The sequence below is a fragment of the Limulus polyphemus genome, unplaced genomic scaffold (genome assembly GCF_000517525.1).
Source record: "Limulus polyphemus unplaced genomic scaffold, Limulus_polyphemus-2.1.2 Scaffold455, whole genome shotgun sequence".
NCBI classification, from domain to species: domain Eukaryota; kingdom Metazoa; phylum Arthropoda; class Merostomata; order Xiphosura; family Limulidae; genus Limulus; species Limulus polyphemus.
Genome location: NW_013666065.1, coordinates 340013 through 360114, shown reverse-complemented (window position 1 = coordinate 360114; position 20102 = coordinate 340013).

The window sequence follows — 20102 nt, the reverse complement described above, 5'->3', positions numbered from 1 at the left end:
AAATACACACATAATTTTTAATACACAACAAACATATAATTATATACACTTACTGTGGAGACGTTTTCTGATTTCCGGGTTCTGTCGGAGGGATTGTTTTTAGAAACTGCTACCCTAATAACTAACTGGCACCCACCTAACCAGTAGTTTATCAGGGGCCTGTACTGCACTATTTAGCACTAGTTGTCTATGAGAAGTTCGAATAACGCGGTAAATATACGCACTGCAGATTGTGAGACCCTTGGGAAATCTGTCTTAATGTATGCCACTAGAGAGAGAGTTCTGGTCTTCTTGTAGTAGTGGATCCTGTGGTAATGGTCTGCGGGCAAATCCACACCTGTTAAGACATATATAACAGCAAAGTGAACTTTTATATCAAAATAAAGATTAAGATGTAGATAGGAACGTGAACATAAGTATTCTATATAGAACTGGATGTTTGATCAACGTATGCCAGGATATGAAAATACTGAAATGTGATATCTTTGGGCAAAATGAGGTTAGGTGTTAATTCAGGATCACTTATGAATGAAGGCTATATATGTATGTGTTCAGGAACAGATTAACATCGCGGAGGAGAAGGTACGTTAGTGAAAGAGGAATTAAGCCTATCTCAGGGTAATGTTGGTTAAATGCTGAGCAATACCCTTTGATTTAGCGATCATTGAAACTTGTGCCCCTATAGAAAGCTTTGAGTATATGTTAGGAAAGGCTTACAGGCAGTGAAGTTAGAATATTATCTGGGTAATAGGTGACTAATACAGGCAGTGAACTTAGAATAATATCTGGGTAATAGGTGACTAATACAAACAGTGAAGTTAGAATAATATCTGGGTAATAGGTGACTAATACAAACAGTGAATGACAGTAGGAACGACGCACTAATTGGATCACGTGGTCTTGGGAAACGGAATGAAAGTGAGAAAGAGAAAAATACATTTTTTTTGTGAAGAGAAAGGCTTAGTGATAAGCAAACGATGGTTTAAATATCTCCTTAGAACTTTCGTACTTGGAGTTATTCACAAGATGGTGAAATAATTGTAAATAAATATATATACATATATAATACATCCAAGATAAAAAAAAAAGAGTTTCAGAATAGTTATAATTTATCCATGAGCAGATTCTGGGTCTAATCACAACCCAGTGATCGGACAACTTAAACTGAAACTGAAGAAACTAAACAAAGAGACCTCACGAAGGGCAAAATGGGTCTTAGAACAATTTATAATACCATGATTTTGTGATGAAAATTTAACAACCATTGTAAAATATTAATAAAAACAAATAGGAAACAATGATGCTAAGAACCAGTGGGTTAAGTTCAAAGAGGTGTTACTGGAAGCACGAGAGAAGTACTTTATGGAAGAGGAAAAGAACGGGTAAAACAAAATCTGGATGAATAATAAGGTTCTAAAAAAATGGTCTAGAAAAGACAATTATCAAGAAGAGGATAAAAATATAATAAAGTAAATAAGAAAATCGGGTGTTTGTAAAGGATAACTATCTAAAGGAGAAATGTACAGAAAATGTGGAAAACGAAGCAACTCAACTGTGTCAAATGCACAGAAGAATAAAAGAGGTGAACTGGAAACCTACCGTGTCTTCCAGTGAAGCCTTCAAAATTAAGAACGATCAGATACTTATTAAAATTGAGGATGTTAAAGAGAGCTGAGTGAAGTGCGTGAGATAATTGTATAACGATGGTAGGGAAGAAGAACCAGCCCTAGAACGGTAGAGCCAATTAATAGCAGCCCAGTAATTCCGAAAAGGGAAGCATGGGAAGCCATTAAACGTTAAAAAAAAGGAAAACCTTGTAGCATAAGCGAGATTCCGGGAGAATTTTAAAAGGAAATGGGCATTTTAGTGATTAAAGATCTGACTGCAATTTGTAGCTAAACCTATAGATATTTCCTTTGTAAAAATGTCCATGGGAAATGTAAGCTTGATCAGTCACACCTTAAAGTACGTCTGGAAGTAATCATCAAAAGAATTGAACACGAGAGAAAAAAAAAGTTACAAATTGTCCATTCACCAATCTCCTAACCTTTCGTTTTGCGAGAGTGGTTAACCTGTGTACTAACTAACCCATAACACAAAATACCACATATTGGTGATATATATATCCGAACTTCAGAACAAACTGAATTCGGTTTGTACTTCTTCAGTAAGATGTTTTATATGGTGTAAATCACATCTCTGTTTTGTAAATGAATATTAGTATGATTCTACTGTAAGTTGTAAGGAAGGAGATAAAACCCTTCTTGCATGCTAACATGCTTAAAGTTGTTTATAAAACTTTTTGAACGGAATTGTAGAATTAATTTGTACACATCTGTTTCGTCATTAATTTTGGAACTATTTTCGCAACTAAATGTTTCTAAGCAGAAGTAGGTTCAACCCCGATAATATCTTTATTTCATTTAGATGCTAACTTTCATTTTGAAATATTATAATTTTTGTCATATCAGTATTTTCTATAAGCACCCCCCCCCCCAGTGGCACAGCAGTATCTCTGCAGACTTACAACGCTAGAAACCGGGTTTCAATACCCCTGGTGAGCACAGAGAGCCCATTGGGTTGCTTTGTGCTTAACTGCAAACAAGCTAAAAATTTTTTCTATAAGATTCATTTTCCATAAAGCTCTTTTAATATAACTTGTTTTGTTTCTAACCCAATAACAGTTTAAACCAAAGTGTCAGAAAATCAGAACAGAAGTAAGTCGTTAACATATACTTTACCATTATTAATAGCTAAACTTATTCATTGAACCAAAATAAATTTGTTACATTTAGAAAAAATGTAGATTTCAATTTTTGATATGTATCTATACAATATAATCATCAAAAGAATTAAACACAAAAGAAAAAAAAGTTACAAATTGTCTGTTTCTTTTCTTCTTTACCTGTTTTCATATGAACATTCCATTCACCATAGTATACGTGATGTGTTTATATAATATGATCAAACAGTAACAGATTCTACGTGATATGTATTTATATAATATAATCACACAATAGCATATTCTACGTGATATGTGTTTATGTAATATAATCACACAATAACACATTCTACGTGATATGTATTTATATAATATAATCACACAATAACACATTCTACGTGATATGTGTTTATATAATATAATCACACAATAACACATTCTACGCGATATGTTTTATATAATATAATCACCTAATAACACATTCTACGTGATAGAAATGAATAAAAACCCTATAGCCTGGGCAAACAGTTTCTCTCTGAAGGAGAAAGGTCCATCTTTCGAAAGCCCTCGGGTTGAAGGATTTTCATTCATTTCTGTCAAGACTTCATGAACATTCTACGTCATATGTATCTATTAGGTCGTCAAGAAATTAATGTCGCGTTTTGGAACACTTTCATTAACCCCCCCCAAAAAATTGAATTATCTATGCGAATAATAAACGCCAAAAACAATGGATCAGTCCCAGACAAAAACCACTTCCGACTCCAAAACCTAGACTCCATCCGCAAAAAGTGATGTTTTGCATTTGGTGGGACATCAAAGGAGTACTTCATTTCGAACTCCTCAGTCCACAGCAAGCTGTCAATGCAGAGATCTATAGTCAGCAACTGGAACGTTTAAATCAACCCCCTCATCAGAAACGCCCTTCACTCGTCAATCGGAAAGGTGTTCTTCTTCTCCACGACAATGCACGTGCACATGTGGCACGTTTGACGCAACAAAAGATTATGGAGTTGGGTTGGGAAGTTTTCCCCCACCCACCATATTCACCAGATATGGCACCATTAGATTACAATCTTTTTCGTTCGCTGCAACACCATCTTATTTGGAAAACGTATGCAAATGTGGAAGGGGTTAAAGAGGACCACAACATGTTTTTTGCTTTAAAGCCAAGTGATTTCTTTAATCAGGGCATTAACAACCTGATTGTCAGATGGAAAAGCATCATGGATAAGAACGGAGACTATTTCATTTACTAAATGTTTTGTTTTGATATATAAGTTGTTCGGGTTTCAAAGTGACATTAATTTCTTAACGACCTAATATATATATATATATAATCATAATATAACACATTCTACTATTTTTTCCAGTAATATCTAAGTTATTGGTTTTGATCTATGGTGTCAAACGCTTTCCTAAAATCTATAAACACTTCGTATAGCTAGTCCCGGCATGGCCAGGTGGTAAGGGCGCTCGACTCGCATCTGAAAATTTCCGATTGATAAGCGTTATAACAATCATAGTTATAGCTTCCGAAGTTTATAGCACACTGATAATAGCGAACTACTAATAAACACTCTTCTTGGCGCGGCACGTCGGTCATATTTACAGCCGTGGGAAGGTTTTTTTTTTAGAAAATTCAGTCTTGGGTAACAATACTGAGCTACATTTAAACGTTTAAGTATATACATATATTGTTGATTCTTACTCTCGAAAATCTTCTATAACTTTGGAGAATAGGTGGGAGTTTCACAATATATATTTAACACTATAAGCTACGCATGTTTTAAAATATAAGCTTAATCTAAACAAACGTTGATATTAAATTAAATATATAATAACAAATTCGTTACAACAGTTACCACCCAACAGTCTTCTTTGCACGATGGATGTTTCTTCCCTTTACACCAATATTCCACATGATGAAGAACTACAAACTCTAAAGTCCGCATTAAACCTTTCTGACCAATCAGAATCTCAAACAGTAACTGATCTTGCCAGCCTGTTTTAACTCTGAACAACTTCGAATTCAATAACGAGTATTACATTCAGGTTAATGGTACTACAATGAATACCAAAATGACTCCCAATTATACCAACATTTTTATGAGCCATATTGAAAATCAGCTTTTACAACTAAGCCCTGTAAAATCTCATACATGGAAACGTTACATAGACGACATATTTTTCATTTGGACAGCCGGTCTTAAAATCACTTAAAGAATTTATCTCACATGCAAACTCCTTTCAAAAAACCATCAAGTTTACCTGTGATTACTCACCTCTATTCAGATTAACTTTCTTGACGTCACTGTTTTTCTAAAAGACGAAATTTTACACAATAACTTACAAAACCTACAGACAGTCCACAATACCTTCACTATAAAAGCTGTCACTCTTCTCATACTAAACGAAACATTACCTACCGTCAAGTTCTTAGAATAAAGAAAATATGCTCAGATGAAACAGACTACAGAAAACACATCAAGGATCTAAAACAAAACAAATAAAGATACCGAAATCGACAGACAAATTGAAAAGGCTAACAACACTCAGCAGAAAAACATCCTAAATTAGAACAATACGAAACTTTCAAATAGAATTGCTCTTGTTATTACCTATCAGTTTAAACTCAGAAACGTTTCATGAATTCTGTGTAAAACATTTTCATCTCCTACAACTGAACGATCGCCTTAAACAGATATATCCTGAAGTTCACGTTGCCTCCTTCCGAAAAAAGCAGAACTCTAAAATGTATCCTTGTTCACACAAAAGTGAATCACATCCCACCAAAAATTAGTTGTTATCCATGCAATAAAGCTCGTTGTCAAATCTGCAAGTTCATAAAAAAACACTGACTCATTTTCTGACAAGTACAATTGAAGACACTTTAAATTATCCAAAGAAATCAATTGTGAATCATGAAACACCATTTACCTTATACAGTGTAAAAAATGCAATTACCAATATGTAGGACATACACAAACAACTCTTAGAGAGCGTTTCAACAACCATAAATCTACTATTAACACCGAAAAAGATCTCCCTGCTGCTCAACACTTTAACCAACCCGGTCATTCCATTAACGATGTTCCTCTTATTGGTCTGGAAACAGGATTCAAAACTAAAGCAAATAGAGAAATAAGAAGCTTATTGGATTGCTAATCTAAACACTGTTCGACCTTTCGGAATTAATCCTGGAATCAGTGATCTCCGTTCATTGGTTTCATCTCTCTCAGAAAAATAATTTTTATTATTTCCTTATTTTTTTCATGTAATGTGAATGCTGAATTTCGTAGAACTTACTATGTATTTAAGAAAATTTTTATAAATGGATCAGCATGACATATCTTTTTCAATCAATACCTTTATTTTACTTAAACACTTAAGTATAGTTTTAAATATACATATACTTAGCCATTTCTAAATTAAAATATCCCTAACACCTTTTCACATACACTCTCGCCATCGGCTATATTGTACCGGAAATGAGATGCTTACAACAGTACCTAGAGAAATAACCTAAATATTTACTGGAAATCGGATGAACTTCATGACGTCACTAAACTCCCTTTATATATATCACTCATTCGATTACACCACCATTCCCAGTTTGCCCTTGAAGAAGAAAGGACTCGGGTTATAAGGGTTTTTATTCATTTCTAACTACAAAATAATCATTTGCACTATGTCCTATGCTGTTCAACAGAGCAAATTCTCTTTCAGCATCATTCTGAAATACAGGTTAGACAAAAAGTTGCTATACTGTTCGATGGGGAAAAATTTACTGTACAATTGGTACTAAAGGGAATATTAAGAAGACAATTGAAACAAATATAATTATTCCTTATTTCACAGTAATAGTTAAAAATTAAAATATGTTCTGAATGAAACAACTGTATAGTCACTTTTGTCCTACCCTGTACAGAGGTTTATGATATTATTAATATGTAATAGGCTTCTATTTAATCATCAACTTTTCTATTGAACCTAAAACAATGGAAATTTTTTTTTCAAAATAGTTTTTTAGTATATACCGAGTCCCTCCACGTAGGTTAGCGGTGAGTTTACGGACTTACAAACCTAAACTCCAGGATTCGATTCTCTGCAGTGGACAGAGCGCAGATAGTCTGATGTGTAGCTTTGCACTAAAACAAACAAAATATCTAATGGCCATTGTTCTATAGTATTCCACTAAATCTTTATTTTGTTTTTATTCAAATTCTTCCATTAAAATCACCAAATAACGTAAAAAACAAAACCGGGAAAACCATTAAAGATTTATTGTATATGACGTTAGAAAAAATCTGCCCTAGAAATATTTTGTGTTTGGTTGTTATTAAGCATAAAATACACAATGAGGTATCTGTGCTGTGCCCAATGCGGATATCGAAACCCAATTTGTTGCGTTGTAAGCCTTCAGACTTACTGCTGAACCACAAGGTGAGGGGCTAGAAATTGTAGAAGCTTTTGGACAATTTGAATTATTCGGCTGTATCTATATCAACCCATAAATAAAGTCTGGGGAATATGTAGATCTATTAGCATGAAATATGCAATCAAAGTATTCTATATAAACCATCTTGAAAAACACTACTGATTTTTCGCACCCGTTAAAAGTATGCCCCTAATTCTTCAAGACGTTTTACAAGTTGGTTAGTTGATGAAAATGATTTTAAATCCTGCAAATACTTTTAAAACTCCTCACCTATTTTATACTACTTTAGCAGCCCCCTAGTGGCACAGCGGTATGTCTGTGGACTTATAACGCTAGAATCCGGGTTTCGATACCCGTGGTGGGCAGAGCACAGATAGCCCATTGTGTAGCTTTGTGCTTAATTACAAAAAACAAACAAAAAAAAAACAAATACTACTTTAGTAATATACCAAATCACTGTATCATATCTAAAAAGTTCCTCAACAGGAATGTTATAGAACTTATAACTATGGATGAGATGTAGGTGTTTTTTTTAATCTAAGTGAAGTCTTCATCAAAGCTTCTTAATGTTTTTATTTCCAATGGGTTTGTTGTTTTCTAATAAGGACTATTCTGACCACGTGAGGCACGTATCGATTCCATCTATTAAAGTACTCATGTTACGAGCTTTAAAGAAAATATTTGCATAATTTGGAGTTTGTAAACCGTGTGATAATTATTGATCTCGGAGGAGATGTAAGACTTTTTTTGCAAGGAACTATTAAGATGAAAGTCCAGGAAACAATGTAATTACATACTGAAATAGATGTTACGAAATTACACGCCATGAGATAGTTATGCTTGTTTAGCCCAACAAGTCAATCCGACATGTTAATAATTAATAAGTTATAGTAATCTAGCTTTTACTAAGAAGCTTCCGGAATCATAAATCGAAATTAATCTAGCCATTTTATTTTTCTCGGTGGAACAGAATGTTTGGTAGCTAGTTTTAAGTACTAATTGTCAGGTTTTGGAATAGTCGTGTTACTTGCTTACTGGGGGCGATTTGAGAAAATGAAACGTTCATTATTAGTAGTATAACAAATATCGAAAAACTTTGAAATTATCTTGATCTAAGACTGGTACTTATGAGAAAGTCATTAACGTTTTTATAATATAATCGATCTATGGTTGGGTAGTTAAGCATAAGTCTAGATATCAGAGTAACCGTTGAAACACAACAAAATGGAACAATCTGTTGGTTTAATACAATGAGTAAATAATATAATTTTCACTATTCATTTTTATTAACTATTTGTGTGTTTTATATTATGAAAGAAAACACGTGTTCACAGCTTTTCTTTCCTAAAAATGTGCAATATTATTTGAGTTATAGAGGACTTGTATATCGGTTTAAGGACCTTTGAAAAAGAGGTCGTGAAACAAGGGGTGTTAAAATTGATAAATGAACAAGAGAGAATCCTCAATAGCCGCGGCACTTGAAATTCTTTTAGACAAGATTATAGTAAATTAATGTTTGAGACCTTTCTTCCATTTTTATTTGCTAAATTTTTGTGCGCCAGCAATACCAAGCATGAGGCGCCCGTGTACCCGATCCAATTTTATTACTCATCAGGCTCTTTACCAGCCTACCCTCAAATTGAAATTCTTTTAGGCAGGATTAGAATAAATTAATCTATGAGACCTTGGGCGTGGTCAAATATATCAATCGAAAGGGTTTGACCTCCTGAGTCCAAAACTTTAATTAGATCTCAAATTGGTCAAGACATGACGGAGCTATGAGCTAAAAGTTTGTACTTGAAAAACACAAAGCCATTTTATGAGCTATACCGTGACTTAAAAACGAGATACTTATTAAGTATCTACAAACTTAGTGATGAATATAAAACCATTTAATAGACTAATCTTTATTATAATATAAAAACATTTTATTTCAGAACGTCGATGGCCTACTTATTTTGGTATTTGATACAGACGCATTTGAAATTCCTTGCTTTCTTCAACCTTTTTGTAATCATATCACCCTTGTATTTAGTTTTACGCGGCAACAGGTTTCTGATTATATCACTCATGAGTCTTGTCAGATATAATATATACTATTGGTTTGTATTCCAACCAATCAGATACTGGTCTGCTTGTTCTTTTCATTAAATTCGTCATTATTTGAAGAGTACCTAAAGTTAACCACAGCGTTTCTTGGCTATCAGTATACGAAAGCTACTAATTTTTAACTCAGAATTTGTAATTTTGTTTATTTTTTCTTTCTGCATAGCCACTTTTAATCAAATTCATTCTATACGATAGGTAATTGGCTCTGGAGGCTAATGTTAAGTACAATAAAAATATATAAAGAACTGCTATAAATCGTACCTTACTCAAGAGGCAACTGTACAGAAATTGATTTGAACGAACCAATTAAATCAGTCCCAAAGAAATGAAAATCATTTATTTTTGTAATTATTCATGAATGAGGATGACAAGTCCTTTATAAAGATCTACGAAGGAATAAAGAAATCAATATCAGGAGGTTGTAATTATTTTCTACGTACATCTTACAATGAAGTCTCTTAAAAAATGGGATAGACATGCCAAAAAATGTTGGGTAACTTTATGGGGCCTCGTTTGATTGGTAGGAAATATTTCACAGAATAAAGTGTAGTTTTAGGCAAAGCTTTCAAAATGTTGGAAAGGAACAGTTATCATATATTGTCCTTAGTAAAACATTTAACGTTTTACAGCAGTTAATTCAGTTACTTGCTCACACATGTTTGAAACTATTAACTCATTTATATACATTGAAAAAAAAACGTCATATTGGTCTGTTATCAGATTTTACGGAAAAGATAATAAATGCGGAATTTTACAGAATTTATTATATTTGGTAAAGTTAGCGCAATAAGTGACAAATCAAAAAGGTATTTATTAATATGCTATTTTATGAAAAGTATTTTATTTAATTTTCTATGGCATGTTAATTGTTTGTTTGTAATTAAGCTACACAATGGGTTATCTGTGCTCTGTCCACCACGGGTATCGAAACCTGGATTCTAGCGTTGTAAGTCCGCAGACTTACCGCCGTGCCACTGGGGGGCATGACATGTTAAAGCTTTCATTTAAACACATTAATTAACAAAAAGTCTTAAAGTAGGTGAAAACATTTTATTGCAGATTCATACAAATGCAGTATTGGTCAGCTTCAGAGGTATTAATTCTACCAAAATTAAATATTTTAATAATACAACATTCTTGAACGTGCCATATTATAGCAGAACTAAACAAAATAATTTAAAGGGCAACATTCTTATTTTCGGTCAAATTCACGAAAACAAAATATACTCTGACATTCTTTGTGTTTTACTGTTTAAGGCTCTAAGTTCAATTCCAAAGTATAAACCTGTACATTTTCTATATGAAAATTTGTGGTTTTATGATAAATCTGGGTGAAAATTTCGTTTCAAGGTCAAGGTCATTTTCACATATGCATTGTCCAAATCACTTTAAGCTTTGTATGGAAACTGAAGGTTAATCACCTGTAATATGTAGAATATATGTGTTATATTCTTGTATGGTGGGTGAATGATAAAAAGTATTGGTACATATAAAGTATGAAAAAGAATGTTCGGTAGACATTGAAAAGTGTGACAAAAGAGGTAATCACAAGGCATTACAAGCTCAGAAAATTGAGAAAAGCGTGTGAGGGATGCTGCAAATTCGAGGAAAGATGTTTTGGTAAAAGTTTAGAAAAAAACGACTTTTACACTCCAGATATATTTAAATGTTTTATTTTATTTTGACCAACGTTTCGTTAAACGTTGTTTTAAAAACATTATATATATATATCTGGAGTGTAAAGGTCGTTTTTCCTAAACTTTTTATCAAAATGTGTAAATCTCTCCAGTATGCACTACAAGTTTTGAAAGACAACAAAAAAATTGCAGCAATCGAGGAAAGATGTTGCAAAAAGACTCAAGTTGTCAGGAAATGTAAAAATTGTGTATCACATGAATGATGAGTGTATAAAAATACACTTTGCAAAAACAACATTAGAGATGTTTTGGCTGAAAAGAAATCAACTACAAAGCCAACGTCCAATGTCTGGCCTGCAGGAGACAGATTTAAATACAGAAGTCGGGCCAAAACCGACCTTCAACCTTCACCTAGTCAGGATCCAAAGATATATGAGCATAACAGCATAGTCTGTGGATATGTCAAACGTAAGAGAGTTTGTGAGAAATACTATATTCCTGAGATAAGCAGAGTTGAGAAGTTTGTTAAGGAAACGGTGTATCTTCCAGGAGACATGTAAAGTCCGAACAAGATATTAATGCTGTATTTGGAGCGAATCTGTGTTATCGGGATCTTTGTGTTAAAAGATACATAAAATCATACGAAAAAAAGAGCAAAAATATCAGTAAAGGAAGATACAGTTGATTCAAAACTTCAGGTATGGACCCACATCGTGGCAAATGTTGAGTAAGGCTTTAGTTGTGATAATGGGTTTCAACTCAATAGCATTAAAAATTGTTTGAACAAAGAGTTTGCTTCAATAAGTATATATATAAAGCAGTTACTAACGAGGAAGTAAAGGTCCTTTTCGTCAGTTGCTTTTGCTGTATTCTCTCACTGAAAACAAGCAAATAGGTCAATATTCACGATTCTTGTAGTGTTGAATACTTGACAAAAACTATCTGCAGAACAGATGTTGTAAACAACTGTGCCACTATAATACGATGTCTTTTAGATTGTGACTTTGACCTCCAAGACAAATTATGTGACGCATATGAGTTGCAAAATGCATGGCAGAGTATGAAAATACCATCACATATATTAAGGTCTTTGCAATATTGTTAAATTTTGATATAAATGCCTGCTACACAACATGTGACACAGAAAACAATCACAATTACGATGATGATAGTCAACCAGACGACAGGACAACATCATCAACGGAAAAACTGAAGCAACTAAATGCACTTTTCAAAATTTGCACCATGTCTTGTATTGTGGACGAAAACAGACACCCATTCACATCATGAATACCCAGGTAATCTATGAAAGTTGCAACCTCAGTTAGCTGTTATAATAGAATGAAACTGCTAATTGCACTATTGAAACCAAGTCAGATAATATTCTACTTCTTAGATATTTTGATCCAGGAAAATTCATCTTCACTGCATTTGACAATTTCAACCACAACTAGGTACTACCATCAGGAATCGGTACCAGTCATGATACAGTGACTTTAATTTTTCCCAAGAAGATAACTGTCAGTTGAGAGGTAAACCAAAAACTTCAGAAAAAGTGATTGCGTATGGTTCTAAGACATTTTATGCGAGCTTTAGTTTCAGGAATTAAGGAATTTTTCCGTACAGAAACCAGAAGACTATAGAGTAACGGAAGAAACTCTTATCAACCAGCATGTGCTATATGATGTGAAAAAAGGACGTTATTTGATCTCTGTCACGCTTAGAGCTGAGTAATAGTCTCATAACAGTTGGCATTGAATCGCCTAATCAATCTATGCTACATTAGAGTGGTTCAAACTCAGTGTGGGAAAAAGAGGAAATTGCAGTCATTCTGATTCAAAAAAGTAGTCTTACAAGAGACATGTATGACTTTGTTAAAATGAAGGAAGAGTATTAAGAGACTTTCAGATAATGAGACACATTCCTGCAGCTGATATCACTACCAGAGTGATCAAGAAAGAAAGCTTGGAGCTCCACGAACATACTGTTCAAGCATTATTGCCACATTTTGCTCCCTTCGACACTATAAACTAATTCTATTGGTGTTCACTACTTAATGCAAGTATATTTTGTTGTCAAATGCACACCAAAATACTAAAGCTGTTAGTGCAAATGTGGCATGAAATGCAAAATGGTGAACTAAATGAGATGTTTCATTTACTTTCACAGCAAAGGCAGCCATATAGACTTGCCCTGACTGGTCACGCTTTAAGGGTGCACATCATGAGAGCTTTGTATATCAAATAGTGTCTCTTTTAATACCCTGACATGATGAGGTTTACACAGTGGTTTTTGGATATGAAATATCTGAAGACTTTCTCGTGGCTGATATGGCCATGAAACTTGTGCAAGATGAGTATACAGTGCATTTCATGTGCAAGAAAGGGACAACTTTAAGATGAGTGTGTGCAAAAGCCTTCATAGATTTGAACAGTGTTGCCAAAATAATTGTAGCTAAGAAACTTTAATATTGTAACTGCTGAGTGCTTACACAGTTGGTTGTTTAGCATTGTGTGTAGTCCAGTAGAAAAACTATATTAGCAATTTCCCTTATAGATTATTTTTACATATTTATTATTTATTGATTCAATAAATGTTTGTTTCTTTAATGTCGGCTCTGGAAACTACTGTAACTAGTATGAAGTAATTAGATGTTTGTTGTGATAGTATATATATATATATATGTGTGTGTTTTTTTTTGTCTGTTTCATTTCACTGAAGTCTATCGCCTCGTATGGAAAGTAGACCAGTTATGACTTTTCTCCAGCTAACTCGACTCTGGGGCATCTTTTCTACTTCTTTCCAAGTGTATTCCGTTCTCTTTAATTCTGCCTCTGTGTTTCTTTGCCAGATGTCCTTTTTTGTTTACCTTGTGAGTTCCACATAAGAGACTACTGTGCAATATTGGATATTGCTTTCCTTAGGGTATGTCTATCCATATACACTTTTTGCACTATATTTGCTCTCCAATAGACTCTTGGTGAGTTCTGTCTCATAGATTATCATTCCTGACTTTGTCATGCCATCAGATGTTTAGAATACTATGTATGCAATTGTTTACTGGAGCTCGTGCAGAATTGTTTTGTGTCATTTTCCATGCTTCTGATCTGTACAAGAGCACAGATTGCGTTTGGAATTGAAAACTCAAATTTTATATGGCAATTTTTATTTCTTTGAAATTCAACATGATAGGCTGCTTTCACTTCGCTGATCCTTGATATTTTGTTTCTATATATATATAAATATATCATCTTGTCATGCCACTACTTACGCAAGTAAAGGTGAGGACTTCCTCCAAAGACTATCCTCCCAAGAAGACTGGGCTGTTGTTGGTGCTATTTCTTTAGAGTGGTTTTGCCTTTGTTGGTATGCAGTTCTATTTTAGCTGAGTTGGTTTCCAAAGTGACGATTTTATTTCAAATTTTGATGTAGTTGTGTGAGAGTCGTACCAGATCGTTAGCAAACTTCAAACCATTCATTTGGGTCCACATATTCCATTATATCCCATTTCTTTTCCCTTATGTTGTTGTCCTAGCAATAACAGGAAAAGGAAGTGTAACAGAGGACATCCTTGTCATACCTCAATCTTCACCCCAAGCTGGCCCCGATGCATAACTTCGCACGCCATCATTTGGTAAGTGGATTGTTTCAGAAACATGTACTTCTCTGGTACCCCATAGTGTCTGGGCAGCTTCCAAAGTGTCAGTCGATCCACAGTGTCGACTGCCTTCTCGCAGTAAAAAAAATTGACATACAGAAATGACTTCCACTTGCTGGACTGCTCTACTATGATACGTAGGGTAATAACAATATAGTCTGTGCATCATCTATTTGACGGAAGCCTGCTTGTTCACCTCGAAGTTTATTGTCGATCGTATCTTTATCTGTTTACGGTTGTGGAAATCTTGTAAACGTACATTGTATTTCTGCATATCAAAGCTTGTGTACCCACTCTGTATTGCTATATGTGTATGTTTAGCTTTAAGGTATTATTTTCTAATATGTGCTATGCTAACCTTTACTTTAAGTTTAAAACATGATGGAAACAAACCAACTTATTTTTCTTCAATAAACTGAAATTTGTGCAATGTATGACAGGTATTAAGTATACACTAATGATGACCTTAGCCTTTGCATTTACTTAAATATGTTCATAAAAACATTCTAAACAAAGCAAAAAGTTTATGTTATCGGATTTATGTAAGTTCTTTAGCAAGAAGAGTCAAAATATATTGTGTTTTCGTGAATTTTACTGGATATAGGAATTCTTCCCTTCAAATGACTTCTTTTAGTTCTGCTATAATAAGGCAGTTTTAACAGTCTTATGACATGAAAATACTTATTTTTGTTAAAATGAATACCTATAAAGCCGATCAATAATGCATTTGTGTGAATTTGAAATAAGTTTAGTTTGTTGTTTTGAATTTTGCGCAAAGCTACTCGAAGGCCGTCTCTAATTTAGCAGTGATAGGCTAGAGGGAAGGCAGCTACTCAATACCTCCCACCAACTCTCGGGCTACTCTTTTACCAACTAATACTGGGATTGATCGTCACATTATAACGACTCACGGCTGAGAGGTAGAACATGTTTGGTGGAACGGGGATTCGAACCCGCGACCGCAGATTGCGAGTCGAGCGCTCTAACCGCCTGGCCATGCCACGCCTACAAGTTAACTAGTGACGGGTTTTATTTTGATCCCAAAATACGCCACTTACTTGATAATACAGATTATTTTCGAATTAAAACTTGGATACTTTTGTTGCAAAACTTATGAGCTTGGAGAATAGAGGAGTGTAGGCAAATTTGTGTATACATTGCAAGTACTAATTTCCTAGTTATTTGTTAGTTAGTTGGTTTTGAATTTCGCGCCAAGTTACACGAGGGCTATCTAAGCTAGCCGTCCCTAATTTAGCAGTCATAGACTAGAGGGAAGGCAGTTACTCAATACCTCCCACCAACTCTTGGGCTACTCTTTTACCAATGAATAGTGGGATTGATCGTCACATTATAACGCTCCCACGGTTGAAAGGGCAAACATGTTCGGTGATGGAGATTCGAACTCGCAACCCACAGATTACGAGTCGAGTCCCAAACCATCAGACCATACCAGGCCGAATTTTGAAATAAGCATTTATCACATACTTTTGTAATTCTCCGCATTTTCAATACTGTGCTAGACTTTCAATTCTCAAGGTAAATACATAATTAAATAATAAATGGTCAACAATATAATTTTTTTATTGTTTCTCCACATTTTATACGTTTCGAGATATTGATATTTCTTTATCTCAATTTCAAAAAAATAAGTTGGTTGTCACTTTGTGACATCATTTCCTGAATTATTGCCGAGTTGCTAAAGTCGATATTTTTAAAGCCAGATAATGTTGTTTACAATCTTGAGTAATATCTTAGTACATCTCTCAGATAGACGTGGACCGGTTCAGCGTATGGACTAGTACCATTTTTGTTTTCAAACTTAATCATTTATTGTTTGGTATATGTTTAAAATTTCGTTATATATTTTTTTGTATAATTGTATTACAGTGTTACTTGCTGAAAGAGATTTTTGAGGAAAGTACAAACAACCTGAGCTTTTCAAAGTTGCTGTGTGAATAAACACGGAGATAGATGTCAACTCAGTTTAGTGTATGTAGCAGAAAGGCTGTGGACAGTGATATAGAAAAATTGTATTAGCCAAAGCAATAAAAAAGATGAATAATCCTTTTTCCAAAGTTTACCTTAACATTGTGTTTTTCTATCTTCGATTCCGTATCACAGAGTGCTTAGATATCCAAAAAGTTATCAAAATATAATAATTTTGAAGCTAAATTTATCCATCGTTACCATCACATTTGGCTATTAACGTTTTTTTACCTATCTATTAGACTAACTGTGCAATGTTTTAGAATTTGAATTATAAGCTACCAGGCATGTGGATAAGAAACCGCAACACAATATGATGCACATTTACACCCAATGGAGAGGAACAACACAATTTACAATAGAAAGGAAAATACCAACAAAACTTATAATTCAGAAACACAATAGATAAACAACACCGTACTATTGATCTATCTGCAATATTTGATCATGTCGTGGAAGAAGGTCAGTATAAAATGTGTACTATTGATCTATCTGCAGTATTTGATCATGTCGGGGAAGAAGGTCATTAAAAAAATGGAATGATAGCAAAATAGTGGTATATGAGCTACACGTATGAAAATAAAGATAAAAGAAACCTTACACATCCTGCCCCTCGGTGGCTCAGCGGTAAGTCTGAGGGCTTATAACGCTAAAAAATAACTATTTAAAAATAGATTTGGGTGACCGGATAGGCTATTAACCATCACAATGATACACAGCGTTAGATATCATGTATACATTGTCAACTTCACACAACAACTAAATTATTATCAAAGACAAAACGATAAGGAACAGAAGACTCGTTTCATCCTCTTAGTTAACCACCTTGAGACTTTTGTTGACATTACCAGAATAGGTAACAAAGCCAGTGGGCATGTACATTCTTCACAGAAGAGCAAAAGTTGAGGTCCCTACCATTATAGGTGTGTGATGTGCTAAGTACTACTTTGTGGACATGATTTTCTCGGTAGCTGTTCAGCCATGATGTGGAGAAGCATCAACATGGATGAACTTACAACCTTTATTGTGCTTCCGAAGAGCAGATTTACTGCTAGACGATATAGTGATGGAGTATTTTACTGCTAGACGATATAGTGATGGAGTATTTTACTGCTCGACGATATAGTGATGGAGTATTTTACTGCTAGACGATATAGTGATGGAGTATTTTACTGCTCGACGATATAGTGATGGAGTATTCTACTGCTAGACGATATAGTGATGAAGTATTTTATTACTCGAAGATATAGTGATGAAGTATTTTACTGCTCAACGATATAGTGATGAAGTATTTTACTACTCGACGATATAGTGATGAAGTATTTTACTGCTCGACGACATAGTGATGAAGTATTTTACTGCTCGACGATATAGTGCCAGGTGGTTATGGCGCTCGATTCGCAATCTACGGGTTCGAATCCCCGTCACACCAAACATGCTTGCTCTTTCAGCCGTGAGAACGTTATAATATAACGGTCAATCTCACCATTTCGTTGGTAAAAGAGTAACCCAGGAGTTGGCGGTGGGTGGTAATGACTAGCTGCTTTCCCTCTAGTCTTACACTGCTAAATTAGGGACGGCTAGCGCAGATAACCCTCGTGTAGTTTTGCGCGAAATTCAAAACAAATCAAACTTACTCAACAATATCGTGATGAAGTATTAGATCCATTTATATGATTTTATGCATGCGTATTAGGATGACTTTGACTGGAAGCAGGATTATGCCTTATGTCGTATGTTAGGGTATCTATGGGTTACTTCGAAAAGCCTTGGGCGCTGTGTACGTAAAATCTTAACATACAACGCTACTCCAGTTGAGTATTGCAGTGACAGATAAATGGCAAGGATTTCACATAGTGCCCTTTGCCATCTGATCAGACGTAAGCTATGGGAATGTAGAGACTGTGTCAGCATCAAAGGTAAAGTCTCATAGTCGTTCTTAAGCTGCATTCTTTGAGGCCAAACATGATGATTTCCGATAAGTTAGTCCAGTGAGATTCTAAAGCTGATCATTTTAGATGTTATAAAACTCGTGTTGTACTTTGAATGAAATGGATTCATTAGATGTAATTTCTGAATAAATACTCCAGTTTCATCTCTATTGTTTACTTGGTGGAAGAACAATTCATCTACCAATCTTGCACTTTAATTGTTTGGAATAGTGTATTAACGGAGTATTTTATGTTATAATGATGATGTATAATATACATCATTATATACAGTTAGTTATATAGATGTGTAGACATTTGGAAACTCTTAATCGAAATAATTAAGTATGTCTATGTGGCAGTGTTTTACAGGAGTATAGCGCAATAGCGTTTACATTTAGGTTTGAGAAGTAATCAACTCAAAACACAAGCATCGCGCTTTCATTCCTCTTAATGCTAAACCACAAAGATAAATTATATTAAGTTTGTTTTCTGACACATATACTTCTCAGTACCAGATATCATAATTATTCGAGTTTAATATTTACTCAGAGAAATTACCCAAATAATCAGCTTAAGTTGTATTCAACAGGTAAGACTAAATGTTTTTTTTTTATTAGAAAGACTATAAAACAAGGTTTAACAGAAAGTCAACGACCAAATTTTTTATCTTATCATTAGAATTGAATTAAAGATTAAGACATTAAAAACACCACATTTTATGTTAAAACAACAGATTGGTAATCTCTAGTCTTTAACAATGTTTTTTCATTCATAACAGCTTACGCTGAAATGGCCATGATTCAAAATTTTAATCTATATAGTACCATAAAGATTAAGTACTGTAGTAAGTTTTACAAAAATTGTTCTCAGAAGTAATTAGGCTGGCATAGTCTGGTTGTTAGGACGCTTGACTCGCAATCTGTGGCTCTCAGGCTAAAATTCTCTTACCGAACATGCTCACCCTTTCACCTGCAGGGGCTTTATGATGTGACAGTCAATCCCACTATTCGATTAGTAGAGTTGTCGGTGGGTGATGTTGACTAGCTGTTTTCTCTCCAGTCTATCACTTCTAAATTTGGAATGACTAGCGCAAAAGCTCTCGAGTATCTTTGCGCGAAGTTTAAAATATAAACAAAAGCAGTTAAATAATTCAGTAAAAAATAGTAATATTTTTCAGCGCTTCAATAAGCTACTAGATTCAAGGTCAGTAGTATATAGATTTTTCAAATAATTTAAAACAAACAATATTTATTTTCAACTAGTTATTTACAGACTGGCATAACATACCAATAAATTAAGTAAACATAATTAAAACTTTAAAACCTATAGAATTTACTCGACGCTCAAGCGAAAAACCTATTGACACTAAGGTTTGATCGTACTTTACAAGAACGATGCTCTAGGTCCACCGTCAGTCATGTTCAGAATATAGTCCTGATTATGTACTATTACTTGACAACGCAATTTCTATTGTAACATACTTCTTCCCGCAAAAGTCCATTGAAGTTACGCATGTGGTCTAATGGGATTGTTGTGATTCTACTTCGGCCATCTTTTATATAAAAATATTAGGTCGTCAAGAAATTAATTTCGCGTTTTGGAACAATTTCATTAACCA